Consider the following 18428-nt stretch of genomic DNA (forward strand, 5'->3'; position numbering starts at 1 on the left):
CATCAGTCTAACTTCAGGTACCGGTGTATCCAACTTATTCACCTCTTAAATCGGTCTGATTTCCTCTATGTTAGCTTCACCCTCAGGTCATAACAACTTTTAAGTATATGCTGGGTTAAATGGGTGCTTACAACTCCCTCTGCCCTCACTGCATCAGGTGTGTCTTTAGCACCTGCTGATGTGAAGGGTTTCCCACTAGAGAAGATAGGACATCATTTCCCAGCTTAGAAATTGTGCTGGACCCTATGACCTGTCTTGGCCAGTAGAATTTAACCTATGTGACAGTGTGCAAGCTCCCAGAAGAGGCCCTGGTGAGCACAAGATGTTTTTTGAGCACCCTGTTATACATCTGCCATTCACAATGAGAAGTTCATGACCCAGGTACCCACTGGTCCAAAACCATGATACACACAAAATAGACTGGAACTCAATCCTAAGTTTTGATTATGATTCTGTTCCAGCATTTCTGTTATAAACTGCAAAGCAATGTAGACCATTCACAAATCATCACTGTGTGCCCAAGCAACAAGGCACAACTCCTAAGAAGTCCCCTACCCAGGAAACAGCACTGGAAACCTGATTCTGCAATTATCATTTCATCACTCAGCAAAAGGGATTTCTAGAATGGGAATGCAACTCAGTGTTGGAGAGCTTGCCTAGCATGGTGAGCTCTAGGTATAATCCACAGAACCACATACACACAAATAATACAGTGGAGTGTGGTGTTCTTACACACATTAATTCAACCGACATGCACTGACCACATTCTGCACATCAGGCACTTTACTAGGCACAAGGAACAGAGCAAGGCAAGCTAGTCTCTACTTCATGGAACTGACAGTTTAGTGTGTGTGTTTAGAAGTTCACTAACTATATGAACAAATACAATAAATGTAAAAACATATCTATGATCTGCAGAAAAACCAAACAGCAAAAATTCATGAGAGTATAAGGAAGTACCTACCACCAGGTTTGGCCATGGACCCTCCCTTCCAGCCGCAGGACAGAGCCATGAGCCTGTCTGGGAGAAAAGCATTTAAGTAGAACAGTCAGTGCAAGACTTAAGGAAAATCAAGGTCTTTGGAGCCAGAGGCAAAGGAATAAAGGGGAAGTAGAGGATAGGGAAGGTAGAGCTGAAAGGGGGAGTGGGCAGTCGATATAAGCCTGCTGGAAACTAGTCAGAGCTTTTGGAGTTTAAAATGCTGGGTCCAAGACATTAGAAATGTGTATGTGTTGCAGACCTGTTCTATGTCTGTATATTTCCCCATCACACATATTGTGAGCTGACATGACTGTTAGTAAAGCACTTCCCTTGCAACCTTTGAGGACCTGAGACTGGATCCCTAAAACCCATGATGGGCTGGGAAGCAGAGAAAGGCTAGTGTGAAGATCATAGAGTTCCAGGCCTATAAGAGACCATCTCAGACAAAAAGTTGGAAAGCACCTAAGGAGTGACACTGGGGTGTCCTTTGACCTCTTCATATACTCCATGCACACACACACTTGCACCCAAACATGCAGGTACATACGACAAAAAAAATAAATGAGTAAATAAATACAAGTTGCTTACTGAGTGTCAAGCAAAATCAGCGTTTGTAGAAACCAAGGCATTACATTGACAGCCATGTGGGAGGGGTGTGTATTTCAATCTCTGACCTTCCCTTCTTAGTTCAAGATGAAATAAATTCATGATTGCATGTGAAGCACATGAAGACTGTGCAAACAGCCATTAAACACAATCACTCTCACAGGGACCTGTTGTTTATTCTACCTGGGAAGTAGAGAAATACAACTTTTAATTTCTAAAATGGTATCTCACACAATCATCGCAATTATCATCCTATTCAACTTCAGAGGTAATTTAAACCATGGGTCAATTCTCCAGCAAACAATCTATTTGTAATATGCAATTTGGGCTTGGATTGCAAAGATAAATATTATCCTCCAAACAAACTCAAGTTAAAAGTAATTCACAAATAATGGTGTGAAAAGAGCATAAATGGTGTGCAGACAATATAGTTTAAAAAAGAAAATCCATTGGAGAATGAGAATCAATAATAGTTCCAAAAGCTGGTGAATTGAATGGCAAGGAGATTTAGTGGTTAGAGCTCTTGCTGCTCTGACAGAGCTTCCGGGTTTGGTCCCCAGAACTCCTATCATGTGGCTCCACGAAGCTCTGATACTCCCTTCTGGTCACTAAGGACTCTGTATGCATGTGACACACAAACAAATAAAAAGATTTAAATCTGAACAAATGACGGCAAGACATAAGATAAATAGCCAGAAATCATATATGTGGCCTAGATATGTAGACATGTACTTGTATGTTTCTAGGATGCATGTGGTGGGAGGGGAGTCTAGGAACAATGTCACCAAAACATTTGAGCTTTTTATGAAAGAACTACAAATGCTTAAACACAAAAATAACTGTCTATATTGATATGCACCTCCCCAAAGCGTCACCTTTATCTATGAATGCTATGACATGCCAGATGCTAAGAGAAGTATTTCACAGACTTTGAACTCAAAATACATAACATGGATTATTTTTCTGTATCTTACAAATATGGCTAGGTATAGAAGTACACACTTAATCCCAGCACTCAGAAGGCAGTGACCTATGAGTTCAAGGCCAGCTTGGTCTACATAGCAATTTCCAGGCCAACCAGGGTAGCACAGTGAGACCCTATACAAAATATGATATATGAAATATATCACAAACATACACATAGAAGCTGAAGTGTAGAAGGAGTGATTTTCCCATGATGAAGAAGTCAGTGTGAGGTTGTCACATCCTAAGATCCGATTGTGTCCATGCCCTGCTGACACCCTTTCCCTGGCCTCTGCTTACAAATGGAATCAACTTTTTGCAAAGCTTTGCCTGAGATTCACAGTCTCCCGTGGGTTTTATTTCAAGCACCTCACTCACTCCGAGTACAGATCTTCATCTGCCCAGACTATAGGAGGCCCATCCTTGTCAGAATAGGATGTCTTATCGAACTAGTGTATCAGGGTGCGTTCCCAAGCTGATTTTCATCTTTAGGGCAAATGAAATGCTCTTCAAAAAGAGAGGAAATGCTTTGTGCATGTTTTCAAATCTGTATTCTTTTCTTTTAAAAATTGTGTTATTTATTATTATTAGTGAGTAGGGCATGTACATGCCATGGTGCACATGTGGAGGCCAGAGGACAGCTTTATGGGGCTGAGTCTCTTCTTTTACCTTTCCGTGAGTACAGGATATCAAATTTAGACCATAAGACATTCACACCAAATACTTTTATCTGCTGAGCCATCTCACCTGCTGGCTCTTGTGTGTGTTTTCCTGAAATTGAGAAAGATAACATAGGATGGAAGAAAACAGATCATTCTTTCTCCCATACAAATATGCATGCAGAAACTCCTAAATAAAATATCAGCAGTGCAGAATCTGCCAGTAGCTACACACTGTGACCACTGGTGAGTTTACCTCAATGACACCCAAAGCACACTGTTGATGCTGTGAACATAAAATGTCCCCTACAGGCTCCCATCCTGGGGGCTTGGTTGACAGCTGGTGGGATTTGGGGGAAATGACTAAGACTCTAACTTAATGGGTTGATTCCTTCATGAATTCATAATACGACAGCAGTCCAGGGAGGTTGGGAGAAACATGACATGGAGCCAGAATGGGAGGCAGTAGGTCGTGGGTGTGGGCAGGAGGATGCTTTTTAACTCTCACCTCTCTGCTCCCTGTGCTCCTGAGACGAGCAGCTCGGCACCACCGCGTTCAGTAGCAGCAGTAGAACTACCCGGCCATGGCCTGAAACCAGGCGCCAGAATCAGCCTGCCCTCCTTTAAATGCCTTCTTTCAACTACGTCAGCAACCAAAGCTTAAGACGCACACTCTGCTACAACAGCTCACAATAGGGTGGTTTAAAGAGGAAAATGTCACTGACACAGATAACAAAAAGACATTCTATACTGTTTTTATTTTTAGAACAAAAATTCTTTGTAAAAGTAAATAACTCCTTACCATGATACAATATTTCATTTTGTGTACCAGAAAGGTATGGGGTTTAATTGGGAAACATCACAAATCAAGGCTGTCTGCTGTGACTCATCCTCTGAGATTCTTTCCATGCCTCCTACCACAGCCACCATTCTCCTGCCTTCTTACTGCCCCAGGTCTCCATCAGCAAGCACCACCCTGACTTCTGCTTAAAATTTTCCAAACAAGAGGCTGGAGAGATGGCTCAATGGTTAAGAGCACCGACTGCTCTTCCAGAGGTCCTGAGTTCAATTCCCAGCACCCACGTGGTGGCTCACAACCACTTGTAATGAGATCTGGTGCCCTCTTCTGGCCTGCAAGGACACATGTAGGCAGAACACTGTATACATAATGAATAAAATAAATCTTTTAAAAAAATTTTTTTCCAAACAAGACATTGGTCAGAAAGTCAAATGTCAAGGTCAAAAAACCTAGGTCAAGGCCACTGATGACTTAGTGACAGGTCCCTAAAGCACAGCTCTCAGGACACACCCTGCAGTGATGGAGCTGTGAGAACTGGTGTTAAGGAAGGTCATGAGCTCTGCCCTCCTGCAGTGTTTGTACCCAGACGCTCCCGGCTCCAGGTGGGTCCCTTAGCCCTACAACATTGTTGAAAACTTTCACTTCAACAACCTTGAAAACTGTTCCTCCACTAAACTGCTGTTTCCAAGTCTGAGCATCACCAAAGCATCTGCTGTTCCCACTGTTATTTAATGTAGGCCAGCAAGAAGTGGTTGATGAAGTGAGACAAGAAAGAAGTTAGAAGATTGTCTCGCTGTGTTAAAGGAAAATAGACCTGGATAAGCGAAATATGCAGAGCAGACCAGATTATTGCAGTGAGGACCGGGGTGACCACAGATGAGCAGTCACTCTTCTGCCGCTGTCCCAGGACACTTTGACAAAGCACCTAAGGAAGAAAGGTACAGTTCAAAGCCTTGCAGCAGCTGGTCACATTACATCCACAATCAGGAAGCAGTGGATGCATGGGACTGCTCAGCTCCCTTTTCCATTTATGGAGTCAAGATCCCTTCCATGGGAAGGCACCCATATGAGCTTGCCTTCCCACCTTCCCCAGAAGCCCATCTCCCTGGGGAGTCAAGAGGACAATTAACCTTAGTTAACTAACCAAGAGGAAGGCGCAGGACAAAAAATGAGCAGGGAGTCGGGAGTGAGCCAGGTGGGAAGAATCTTTTCAGAATCTTACCTCATTTGGCCTCAGCAGACTAGGATGACTGCCAAAGGCGAGACTAGACTTGGTTGAGCTGAGGGACAAGAGGGGAATCCTCAGAAGCAGATGTGATTTGCATACCTGAAAATTCCAAGTTTTCAGAATAAATTAGAAAAAAAAAATACAAATAAGAGAATGAAAAACAGCTGTCTGGAAGTATAAATTTAATGTGCCCAAACTCAAAACTTCCTTCCCTATCAGAGTCCTCACTATCACCCAGAACCAGTCAAATCTGGCCTGCAGTCTGTTATGTAAATAAAGTTTTATTGAAGCACAGCTATGTCCATTTGTTTAACAATGGGCTGTGACTGTTTTGCCTTGCAACAGCAGAGCTGGGTAATTACAACAGAAGCTGTACATCACTGTCACCCTGACTGTGTGTGTGTGTGTGTGTGTGTGTGTGTGTTTATGTGTGGTGCATGTGGTGTGTGTGTTTGTGTGTTTGCTTTCTAGTTAGGAGTATTCTTCAGTGATATAGTGGTCCTGGTTACATATCCAGCACTGAAGAAAAACAGATGATGGATAGATGACTGATTTATTTGTTGATTGGTGGCTGATTTATTGACTGATTGGTGGCAGGTAAGCAGATAGATAGACAGATGATAGCTGATCAATAGATAGATGATAGATGGATATACATACATATATATATATATATATATATATATGCATGGATGCATAGGTAGGTAATAGATTGATAAATGATAGAGAAAGAAAGATGACAGAGATGCTGTGGGATGTCTTTCTGTACGCTGTGAATATGTGTGGCTCCCATTGGATAATAAATAAAGCTGTTTTGGCCTATGGCAAGAAAGCTTATGGCCAGGTGGGAAATCCAAGCAGAGATATAGAAAGAAGAAGGGCAGAGTCGAGAGAGACGCCAGCTGCCGCCAAAGGAGCAACAAGATGCCAGCAGACCAATAATGCCACAGCCATGTGGCAACATATAGATTAATAGGAATGGGTTAATTTAAGATGAAAGAACTAGCTAGCAAGAAGCTGAAGCCACAGGCCATACAATTTGTAATTAATATAAGCCTCAATGTGATTATTTTATAAATGGCTGCTGTACCATGGGGCCTGGCAGGACTGAGAAACTTATGGTTACAAATGGCGTTCCAACATGGGGCAAGAATTTCCACCTAAAACCTAAGAAAGCTTTAAAAAAGAGTTCCAAAAATGGAGCCAAGAACAGCTTCCTAGTTGTGTCTCTCATTCAAGCCGTGATACAGAAACGCCTCAGCATATAGGCTTGACCTACAGCATGGCAGATTCCCACCACAGTACGCAGAGGTGTCTCCAAGCCAAGCAGGACACTGCATGGCAGATTTAGCTTTTACTAGTACAAAAAAAAAAGGTTTCTGGGCCACACACTGCTTGATGGAGGTATAGAACCACTGCTTCCCAGAGTTGTCGGTGAGCGTGGCTCCTAGAGCTGGTGTAATGTACCTCCGCCATGTTAAGAAGCTGAGGGGGTGGAGTCAGCAGCCAGAGCTGACTTAACAGTTTAAAATCTCTTCTGGTAGAAAGGATTATAGATTCACATTAAGACAGATTCAGGTGGAATAAAACTCTAAACAACTTATAATGCGTTTAAAAATGTACATAGGCTTGAAAGAGAGAGAAAAAGGAGTGTAGGCAATTATATAAATAAATAGATAGTTAAAAAAAATAAAGTCTTTAAAGAGACAATAAAATTAATATAAAAATTAAGCCACATAAAGATGAAAATTACACAAAGAATCTGGATACTGGATATTGTCTTTGGGATTTTTAACTGCAGAGAGACATTTGATTGTAAAGGTTGCTGAGTTAAACACACACACACACATATATATATTATATATGTTAAACATACACACACACACACACACACACACATATATATATATATATATATATATATATAAAAGGTATCTTAACTTCAGAATTTGTGTCTAAGGATACATTGCTTTAGAAAAGAGGTTCTCCTTTTGTTTCCACAGAAGATGAGAACCTGTGGATTGCTTCCAGGCTCATATGGTTTGATCAACCAAGATCTCCTAAAAGGTCCTTGACGACATCATAGCCCAGATGATCCAACATCTACTACAGCCAAAATTTAACTATAATTCTTAATTTTCTCAGGATCCCCATAAGATTGCCAGTGCCTCCAATCAGCAGGAGGTAGTATGGGAAGCTATGTCCAAATTTCCAAAATATTGTTTATAAATGTTTATTTTTATTTAAAGGAGGTTGATTATAAATGCAATCTCTTTCTAAAAAGAAAAGGGGATATAGATATAATAGGATGAAAGTATAGATTATTGATTTACTTTTAAAGAGCAACAAGTTGTTTGAAATGTTTTACATTGCTATGGATTTTAGTTTATTGATACAAATTTAAAGTTAATTTTGTTATACTGTATGTATATTTTTACTCTTGTTAAAGGTATTATGTTTATGCAACTCATTTCAAATTGTAATGTATATTTAAGAAACACAGATTAATAATTAGTCATCTATGATAATCCAAATTATAGTCATGTTAGTTAAGTTTTCTAGGTATACAAAGGTATATTTCAATTAGGTAGGTAATCTTCAAACACTTCAAAGACCTACAGAATGATGGCATTTAAAATGTTTTAAGAACTTAGACTTTTCTGGACAATGAGATACATCTGCTCCTGGCAGCACCAATTACTTCAAAGAGGATTATGGGCATTGAAGAAACTCATTATGGAATTTGCTTTCTTTGTGACAAAAGTTAGCCACTGGGTAAAGATGTCCTTGCTTCAACTGCTTGACAGGATGCTGTATAAACTGAACATGCAGGACCCAAAGGAAGGTAACCACTGAACTTTGCAAGGTGAGATGGTCCTTCAGGTTCCTGCTTCACAGAAGAAACTGCCAGACATTCTACAGGACACAGAGAGAAACAACTGAAGAACTTTGCCAGAATGGGTGGAACAGTCCTTAAAGTTTCCTGGTTCACTGAAAACTATTCCAGAGACTCTAGGCTTGTAGGCTGAAAATGGATGCTCCGTTACAGAGGAACTTTGGGTGACTGTCCAGGAAGCCAGATGTCTCTGTCATTTCTAGAATTTTAGAAGTTGTTTACAATGCACTTCCTATTTATTTAGGTAATATTATATCCTTCTGGGGTCTTTGATGGAGTTGAAGACTAGATAGTTATAATTTTCCTTAGTCATGATATAAGATAAATTAGATATAAAACTTTAGACTCACAAAAATAGGATAGATGATAGAATATTTTCTTTAATTTTGCCAAATATAAATAAACTATAAATAATTATTGTAACTGTAATTTTTGCTTGATAACTGTTTTGTTATATATAATTTTACTATGTTAAAGTTAAAACTTTCCTTTTTGATTAGACAGAAAAGGGGAAGTGTTGTGGGATATCTTTCTGTATGCTGTGAATATGTGCAGCTCCCATTGGATAATAAATAATGCTGTTTTGGCAAGAAAGCTTATAGCCAGGTGGGAAATCCAAGCAGAGATACATAGAGAAGGGCAGAGTCGAGAGAGACACCAGCCACCGCCAAAGGAGCAACAAGATGCCAACAGACCAATAATGCCACAGCCACGTGACAGCATATAGACTAATAGGAATGGGTTAATTTAAGATGAAAGAGCTAGATAGCAAGAAACTGAAGGCATAGTCCACACAGTTTGTAATTAATATAAGCCTCAATGTGATTGTTTTATAAATGGCTGTGGGACAGCTGGGCCATGCGAGACAGAGAAACTTACGGTTACACAGAGACATAACCTTCTGAACCTTTATAGAAAGTGTTACAAAGCACTACTGTTTATAAACAATGCTTAGTAGATCAAGTAAAATCACCTCTAAATTAGTATAATACGACAGTAAGAACTTCACATAAGGTTACTGGGTAAAAATCAGAGAAAATATGTACAAAATCTGTATTTGAAGATCAGTAGTAGAGAGTGTAAGCTGTCTGAAAGTGCACAGGTATCCTGGGAAGGGCTTTGGACCTGAGGTGTTGTAAATCAAGGGATGAGCTTGGAATCTTAAGAAGTCAAGAGACCCCAGCTGATCCAGTGACATAAATACAAGGCCTGAATCAGGTTTCCAGGCAGAGCATGTGCCATGTGCACTGGGAACAATGACAACCATGAGCAGGGTTGTCACAGATTTACAGGCAGACAGAGACAGCAAAGTCATGCCAAGCAGATCTCAAGACTGGGAAGATGGATGTGATTGGAAGAAGACAAGGGGATACATGGTTTCTGGTACCCAAGGAAATGTGCTGAACATCTAACAGCCTGACTCAGAAATGAGAGGTGGAGCAGAATGCTCTGTGCCAGAATTAGAGTGGACATCAAAATGTCCAGTATGCAGAGAGATGATAGGCAGGTAAGTAGGTAGGTAGATAGATAGATAGATAGATAGATAGATAGATAGATAGATAGATAGATAATAGACAGACAGACAGGTAGCATGAAAGTAGAATTGGGATATTTAGGGAAGGGAGGGAGATTTGTAGGAGGCAAGAGGAGGAAGAGATACTAGAGGATGAGTGATTAAAGTCCACATATACTTAAAGGAAAATATTTTATAACCATCACAACAGTGAACATACACTGTGGTAGTTTGAATGCAATTGGCCCCCATAATCTCATAGGGAATGGCACATAGGTGTGGCTTTGTTGGAGTGGGTATGGCCTTGGAGGAAATGTGTCACTGTAGGGGCTGGCTTTGAGGTTTTCTATGCTAGCAACACTGCCCAGTGTGTCAGTCGACTTCCTGTTGCCTGCAAGATGTAGGAGACTCAGCTCCAGCAGCATGTCTGCCTGCAAGTCACCATGTTCCCTGTCCTGATGATAACAGACTAAACTTCTGAAATTATAGGTGAGCCCCCTCAATTAGATGTTTTCTTTTATGAGAGTTGCTGTGGTCATGGTGTCTCTTCAATGCAATAAAACCCTAACTACGCAGAAGTTGGTGCCATAGACTGGGGTATTGTTGTGATAGGCCTGACCATGCTTTTGTTTGGAATAGTGTAGACTTTGGTACTTTGGGTTTGAAATGCTTTAAGCACTGTTTAATGGGCCACACTAGTAGGAGCATGGAAGACAGAGGTTTCAGAGAAGAATTTTAATATATTGCCTAGAGATCATTCTTTCGATATTTTGGTGAAGAAAGTGTCTGCCTTTTGCCCTTGTCTAAAGAGTCTGCCTGAGGCTAAAGTGAAGAGTTTTGGATTAATTCCATTGGCAGAGGAAATCTCAAAACAGCCTAGTATAGACTCTGTTGTATGAATATTAGTGTCAAGTCTGATCAAGATTTATAATGAAAAGGAGCAAGCTGAGCAGAGTATATTACAAAAAGTAAATTTTGAGGAGAAAAATTATCAGGAAGTGGAATGGAGCTAAATCTTGTGTTCAGAGAGTTAAATGGATTAAGAAATGGAATAAAGGGAGTGGTGACCTCAGGGCAAGATCCCACCCAGCTAAGTTTTCAACTTGTGGAAAGAAACTAAAGAAAAGCTTAGAGCTGGGTGTGGTGGTGTATATCTTCAATCCCTGGCACTGGGAAGGCAGAGGCTGGCAGATCTCTAAGTCTGAGGACAGCTTGGTCTACAGAGCAAGTTTCAGAACAGCCAAGCTTAGGCAGTGAAGGACAGAAAGCTGGTAAAGATGTAATTGAACGAGAGGACCATGTTCCAGTCCCAGTAAGAAGTAGAACTTGGCAATTTCAGCCTTGTGATTCTGGGTTTAGAGTTAAGGAGAGAAGAAAGGAGTTATGGAATAAAGCCAATGAGACCAGGCACGTATCAGGATGTCCCTGAATGGAGGTCCAGAGAGGTCATTGTGTAAACTGTGAAGTTGAAGCCTGGATTGCCTTGGAGAACCCAAGATGTTGGAGATGCCAGAGCCGTGGGATACTTACTGAGGAAAGCTGCTAACAGGGAGTGGAACCAGCCTTAGAGAAAGAAGTGTGCTGCAGTCAACAACGCTGAAAGGAGTTGGAGATCTGAAGAGCACTTTGACATCAGACATGGAGATGCAGAGTTTGGAGTTTGTTTGCCCAGCTGGTTTTTGGTCTTGCTTTGGTCCAGTATTTCCTCACTATGCTCCCTTCCCTATGTTTTGGAATGGTAATGTGCCCCGGCCAGCGGGGTCTTCAACAGGACCTAAAGGGAGGGCTGGCGAATGTGGGGGACAAGAGACACAAAGAATAAGAGCAAGACAAGATGTCTGATCAAGCCCCAAAATTTTATTTTCCTCTTTAGGCATATATAGATGGGGGCAAAGGGGGGTGCAAGCAGGGAGAGGACTTTAATCATGGGTTGTTCAGCTAGCAGGGAATGTTGCTCTGAGGGTTATCTATCTACTCTTGCCTAACTGTAGCTCGGTCACCTGATTTCTGAGAAGAGGTTCTGGTATTTGTGAGAAGACGTTCTGGTGCTATGGAGACTTAAGCAAGGCCTAGATCTAAAAAAAGAGGAGAGAAGCCCAAATATGGCAGCATGTGTATCAAGGGTCACTTAGGCTTATGGCTCCTGTCAGTAATGTATGTACTGTACCATATGTGTTGGAAGTATTTGATCTGTGTTTTGATTTTGATTTTGTAGGTGATTACAGTTAAGAGATGCATGAATCTAAGAAGAGACTTTGAACTTTAAAACATTGTTGAGACTGTGATAGACTATGGGGACTTTTGAAGTTGGACTAAATGCATTCTGCATTATGATATTGTTACATGCTTCTGGGTATCAGGGAATGAAATGTGGTAGTCTGAATGTAATTGACCCCCATAATCTCATAAAGAGTGGCACTATTAGGAAGTGTGGCTTTGTTGGAGTAGGTATGGCCTTGTTGGAGGAAGTATGTCACTGTGGGGACGGGCTTTGAGGTTTCCTATGCTTGGAATACCACCCAGTTTCTCAGCGACTTCCTGTTGCCTCTGAGTCAAGATACAGGGCTCTCAGCTCCAGCACCACATCTGCCTGCACACTGCCATACTCCCAGCTGCCATGCCTCTGCCATGATAGTGATGAACCGAACCTCTGAAACTGTAAGTAAGCCATCCCAATGAAATGTTTTCCTTTTTACAAGTTGCTGTGGTCATGGTGTCTCTTTACAGCAATAAAAAGCCTAAGACATACACCATTCTTTCTAAAGAGCCAATAAAATACTGAGCTCCAATTCCCATTGCTTAGAAATGAAGTTCTTACCAGTACAGCGGGTATGAGAACACAGGGGACAAAAACCTCCCACTCACCGCCAGTTATTCATGTATGAGACATGTTAACAGACATGTATGAGATACAAGAACAGAACAAAAAGCCTTGTAGGCAAATAGGATCATTCTAGAAAAACACCACTCAGGTCTTCTGTGATGTGTTTTTATAACAAAAACAATGGACTGGGCCATACAGCCTAACTAAAAACAAAAGCGATTTTTGTTGTTGTTTGGTTTGGTTTGGTTTTTGAGAGTGTCTCTCTATGTAGTCCTGGCTATCCTGAAACTTGCTCTGTAGACCAGGCTGGCCTCCATCTCAGAGATCCACCTGCCTCTGCCTCCCCAATGGTAGGATTAAAGGTGTGTGCCACCACACCAGGCAATAAATGATTTAATTGAAGCTGAATCCAGCCTATCACTAGCGGTCATCCGAGTAAATCCATAAGCTCAGCAAACTTAGGAAGTCCTAGCTTGATTGTCCCACACCACCCTGCCAGATATCTAGTCCAAGCCCTCTTCCTATGGTCTGAAGGTCTCTGACATGTCCCTGCCATCCCCCAGGACAGTGGCAAGAACCTTATTCTGCATCTACAGTGCACCAAGGAGGAGGCTGCAGCAGCAGCCCTGATCACTGGCACATACCCCTGGAGTCATTTGTCTCCACCCATTCTCTCCAGATGCTGCTTCCTGGGCCTCTCTTCAGTTAGAGAAGGCACAGCACTCACAGTCTAGTAGACATTTTCCATGTGCTTTCTGGGGTTGGCCTACTAAAAGGAACTGCTTGGGCTGGAAGAAGCACCCTTTACCCTCCTGCATTAGAGAATGCAAATGTAAGGACTGGTGCTCTGGCAGCCATCTTGGACTGTGATCTTGAGAATGGAAGTCATGGAGTGAGCATGGAAATTCGAAGAGATGAAGTCCCAAACAATTTTGTGTTACTGACACACCAGCTCTGACTGCTTACCCCTGGTCTCTCTCTCTCTCTCTCTCTCTCTCTCTCTCTCTCTCTCTCTCTCTCTCTCTCTCGTGTGTGTGTGTGTGTGTGTGTGTGTGTGTGTGTGTGTGTCCCTCTGAGTGTGTTTGTGTGTTGGTGTGTACCACTCCAGGGACTGCTGAGCCACCATATGAGGAGAAAATTGATTCTGTTACTTGCAAAAAAAAAAATACAATTTTAATTTCAAAATTTGCCAGTGTCTCTTCTGCCTCAGTGTTAGACCAGAGACTCAGGTGTCCCTACAAGAGCCCTCTCTGAGTCCTCATTGCTAGAGCCCCAGTCTCTTTTCTGAATTTATTATTATTTAAATTTTCTCATACACTATGTTATGATCATGTTCTTTCCTCTCCCTCACTGTCTTAATGAATTAAAGATTTTACAGGAGCAGGGAAGAGAAACTATACATCTTGCCTAAGGAAAAGGAAAAGGAGGAGGAAGGGGAGGGGAAGGAGAGTCAAACCCTTGAGCAGCAAGGCATGGGAGCACACACCTGAGATTCCAGCCCTTGGGAGGCTGAGGCGGGAAGATCAGGAGTTTGAAGGCAGCCTGAGTGGTGAACTCCCATCTCAAAAATAGCAAGAGCTGGGGAGGTGGCTCAGCAATAGAGCACTTGGCTAGCACACAGGAGGCCCTGGGTTCAAGCCCCATTGGAAACATGGGTGTTTCTTTCTCTCCCTTTCTCCCCATTAGCAATCTCTACGAGATAATCCTCCTATTTCCTTCTCATAGTACACAGAAGCAATCCTGAAAGCCGTGAAATCAGCCAGAGTGGGAGTGATACCCAAAGCCTTGTGAAGAATAGTAGTCAAGCTGCCCTTTGAAGGAAGGAAAATAATAAACGAGAGTGAGCACAGGCTCACTAAAACGGATTATCCTCCTGAAATGGAATGATTAAATATGCTAACACACTCGGGATTCTGTTCTCTGGCCCCGGGCCTTTGTGTGTAATGATTTGTTCTTTGTTTGAGAAAATGTGTGATTGTTTGGCAGTGTTTTAAATGATTAAGAAGGGGAGATACAGGCCTACAGAGGAAAGCAGATAGTGTCATATTTTATCGAGAATCAGCCCTGACTTAGAAGTCAGACCAAGCTTCTAATCAAAACATGAAATAGGAAGTGAGCTTGGAAATAATATTAATCATTAATAGAGAGTACTTAAGGTTATGAATTCTTCAAGGGCTTTAGAGGAGCTTCAGGAAATTTTAAGGTCACAGTGAAAGACTGCATATCTTATTTCCTTATGTGAGAGGGAGAGACGGTGTGTCTGTGGGCACATAAGTGCCACTGTGCACAGTGTGGGGGGCAGAGGACAACTTTCGGAAATCAATGCTCTCCTTCTACCCCGTGTGTCCTGGGGATTGAACTCTGGTCATCAGGCTTGGCAGCAGGCATCTTTACCTGCCAAGCCGTTTTGCCAGCCCTGTGAAGTCATTTTAAATAAATATTTAAAATGGTTCCAGGGTCAAGATGTTGTAAAGGAATAAACATAAGTTTAATGGATTCCTCTGTGAACAGCTTCAGAAAACAAGGCACATCACAGGTCACTTACTTTGCATAGGACAGTGACCTTTCACCTGTGGCTCCAGTCAAGGCCAGGTCACTAGAGACTATAGCATTGAGGCTCATGTTTACTTTGCCGTTTAGTGTTTAAGTATGGCTAGAGGCTGTCTTCTCTAGTGAGGTGCCATGGCCCATGTCCCCAGTGTGGCTTAATTCTCAAACCAATAGTCCAAATCTGGATTTAGCTGATAGTACATCTCAACAGTTTTTAAAAGCTGAACCAAGTTTGAATCTGTGCTGGCTGGTTTTGTCAACTCGGCACAAGCTAGAGTCATCAGAAAGAAGGGACCCTCAGTTGAGAAGATGCCTCCCTAACTTTGGGCTGTAGACAAGCCTGTGGAGCATTTTCTTAATTAGTGATTGATGGGGGGGGGGGGGTCCAGCCCATAAGTGAGAGTGTCCCAGAAACACAAATTTAGGTTATACCATATTCTGTGTTGCAATAAGGTAGTGATTTTAAAAGGTTTTATAGAAACAGAACAAAGGAAATCATAAACCAACACACTTCTCAGATACATTGGTAGAAGCATTAGGTAGGTAGGTCAAAGAAAAGTGGGAAAATCTCAGTGTGGCCATCGGAGCTCTGACGCTATCTGATGGTACCCTCATGCTTTCAGTTGGTGAGAGCTATGTGAACAATCCAAGGGATTTACTTATTGTTATTGGCCACAAAATGTCAATTCACACACAGATAAGGGCAATAAATGGCTGTTGAGAGGGCTAAAGATGGTCTGAGATAATTAGGCTCTGGAGTTGAAACATCCTAGATGCTCCACATCACTGGGGTTCTGATCTGTCTGTTCATCAGCCTTTAGGAGGCTCCAAGGACTGTCCTCCACAGAAGCTTCATCATGGAGACCCCTTTACAATTAACCTTCCACATCTTATATACTCTAATATTCCCCCCAAGTTCATGCACAGCTGGGGGTACAAGAGGGGGTGACCCTCCCCTCCATCCTTCTATTGGGAAGTGGCAACAGCTCCATCACCATGGGCGTATTCCTACATGTTGCCATACTGTTCATTCCAAATAGCTGCCATGGATACCGGCTAAGGTAATCTGCTCCCAGGTGTGGATGTGATGCTCACTTTGTGCACAGTGGGGAAGCCCTACTCAACATATAGAGTCCACTCAGATGGGATAGAAAGGGATGCAGGCCAGCCTGAAAATGTTATCCCCTTTCCAAAGCCCAAGACATAAACACCTTTCCATCACACTTGATCGTGCCTAGCTCAGCAATGCTTAAGGCAGTGGGAAGAAGGAAAGAAAAGTCATTCCATGTTCAAGTTCAAATCTACACTTGAAAAGTTAAATGATCTGGGTAGATGGTACAAATGGATCTTTTTCATCTAAAACTAACTCTATTCTTGGTGTTGGCTTCACACTGTGGCTCTCACAGGGTGGTAAACACATCAGTAGCATTACCTGAGAAAACTTGTTGGGGATACAAATCCCAGGCCTCACTCCAGATGTTTTGGGTATGCATCCCAAAACCTGGGTCCCAACCCCTCCTGGAGGTCTCCTGCCCCTCGAGTCCAAGAAACAGACTTGAACTTGCCTGGTTAGTAGCAGCCCTGCCTCCATAGACTGTGCATGTTATCAGCTCTCTTGCTGTGGAAACAGGATACTTGACATAAAATCTTAAGAGGAGGAAAGGTTTATTCAGCTCACAGCTCCAGAGGGCTTTATCCATCATGGTGGGGAGGGTGTGGCAGACCAGAGAAGCTCATATCATGGTATGCAGGGAACAGAAAGAACAGGCCACTCTATAGTAGATTGGTAACAATAAAGCCAGAGCAAGAGGTAGTTCCCCAAGGACACATCCCAGGGACTTTACTCTTTTACCATTCCAACTCTTTAACAGTCTGTTCACACCTGAGTCCATCAGTACATTAATCGTGGATGATGTCAAAGTCCTCCTGATCTCTCACAGACACACCCAGGGTCATGTTTAATGCCCCAGATGATTCTCAATCCAATCTAGTTGACACCCAACACTAACCATCAGACTACATGCATGTGAAAAATTCACTATACCTCCATAAGGCTGACTATCTAGATTGTCTAAAATACAGATGGTGAGTCCTCTGCAAGGCTGGAAAGAACATGAAAATAAAAGAAACATTGAGAGAATGTCACGGGCCTGAGGAGACTAAGGGTTGGTGACAACTCCATGCAGTGTGGCATCATGCATCTGAAGAGGAGTAAAAACCATATTCACAGAAACACTGGGTAAATCTAAATACAATAAGGAATTTGGTTAACCACAGCTTAACAATGTCAATTGCTTCATTTGCACAGACGTACCCTGGGAATGGAAGATCTTGCTGATAGGGAAAGTGGTGGGGCTTTCTGTGTGACATCTACCAACCTAAAACTACTGTAAGATGAGAGACTTGTTTAATATAGCTGTTGAGGGCTGGGTCCATTGGTAAAGCAAGTGTGAGCCTGAGTTCAAGCCCCCAAAATCCATGTAAAAAACAAACAAACAGGCACAGTGGTCCAGGCTTGTAATCTCAGCACTATGTAGGCAGAGACTGTCCAAAATCTGGACTGTAGACTGTCGGGAATTCATCTAGACTGTAGATGAATTAGCAAGCTTCAGATTCCCTGAGAAACCATGTTTCAAAAACTAAAGTGGAGAGAGACTGGGGAAGACATCCAACACATCCACATGTGTGCATCCACACACAAACATGTACACACACATACACAGAATAGGGGTGTGCCCCTAGTACAGCACGAAGGCGTTAACATCTAATAGACAACAAAGAGCAGCTGTGGCGGGGACGCGTTCATCTTGACCTGAAAATAATTTGTCTCTTCCCTCATCCTGCCTTTTAACATACAGATCAGGACAGTCAGGGCAGAGAAAACAACTCATTCATTAGGGACAGGAACAGAGCAACAGAGGGAATACAGTAGGTGCCATAGCTCTGCACACGCATGCACGCACGCACGCACGCACGCGCACAGGCACACACACGCACACACTGCTCTCTTCTCTCTAAAGCAGAGAACTGCAGCTGCTCTCCCAGACCGCCATGACAACTTTTTCATGCCTTGAACCAAGATTTACTGTCAGCAGCCACATAAGTAGCAGCTGTTCGCTGTTCTCCCCTCTGCCACTTCTCGAATGTCAAGGCTCTTCGCTGGCTATGCTTGTTTTAAGTATTAGGGTTCTTTTTTCTTCTTGCACAGCATCACTGTGCAGCTGCCTCTCCTCCCCTTCAGCCTTAATTTGCTGGGGGACAGACAGCAAAGCCAAGCCAGAAGGATCTGCAGCATCCTGTAGCCGGAATCCAGGCACATAGTTCACATCACATTTGGTGGTCCATAGTGTCCACTCTGGGAGCACCTTCCCTTGTTCCTTTCCTGCGGACCTGTGACCTCGTTTTGTG

At 42.5% G+C, this 18428-nt stretch overlaps 1 long non-coding RNA gene across 2 annotated transcripts in view; it reads right to left on the reverse strand.

The window, feature by feature from the left end:
* Positions 1-4352: 4352 nt before the first annotated feature.
* Positions 4353-18428, reverse strand: part of LOC119086996 — a 46661-nt gene continuing 32585 nt past the window's right edge. For both annotated transcript variants that reach the window (XR_005090410.1, XR_005090411.1), the window contains exons 3-4: positions 5232-5336; positions 4353-4934 (exon numbers count right to left, since the gene is read on the reverse strand). This is a non-coding gene — a long non-coding RNA (uncharacterized LOC119086996). The remainder of the gene's footprint in view (positions 4935-5231; positions 5337-18428) is intronic.

The sequence above is a fragment of the Peromyscus leucopus genome, chromosome 8b (assembly GCF_004664715.2).
Source record: "Peromyscus leucopus breed LL Stock chromosome 8b, UCI_PerLeu_2.1, whole genome shotgun sequence".
In the NCBI taxonomy this organism is placed as follows: Eukaryota; Metazoa; Chordata; class Mammalia; order Rodentia; family Cricetidae; genus Peromyscus; species Peromyscus leucopus.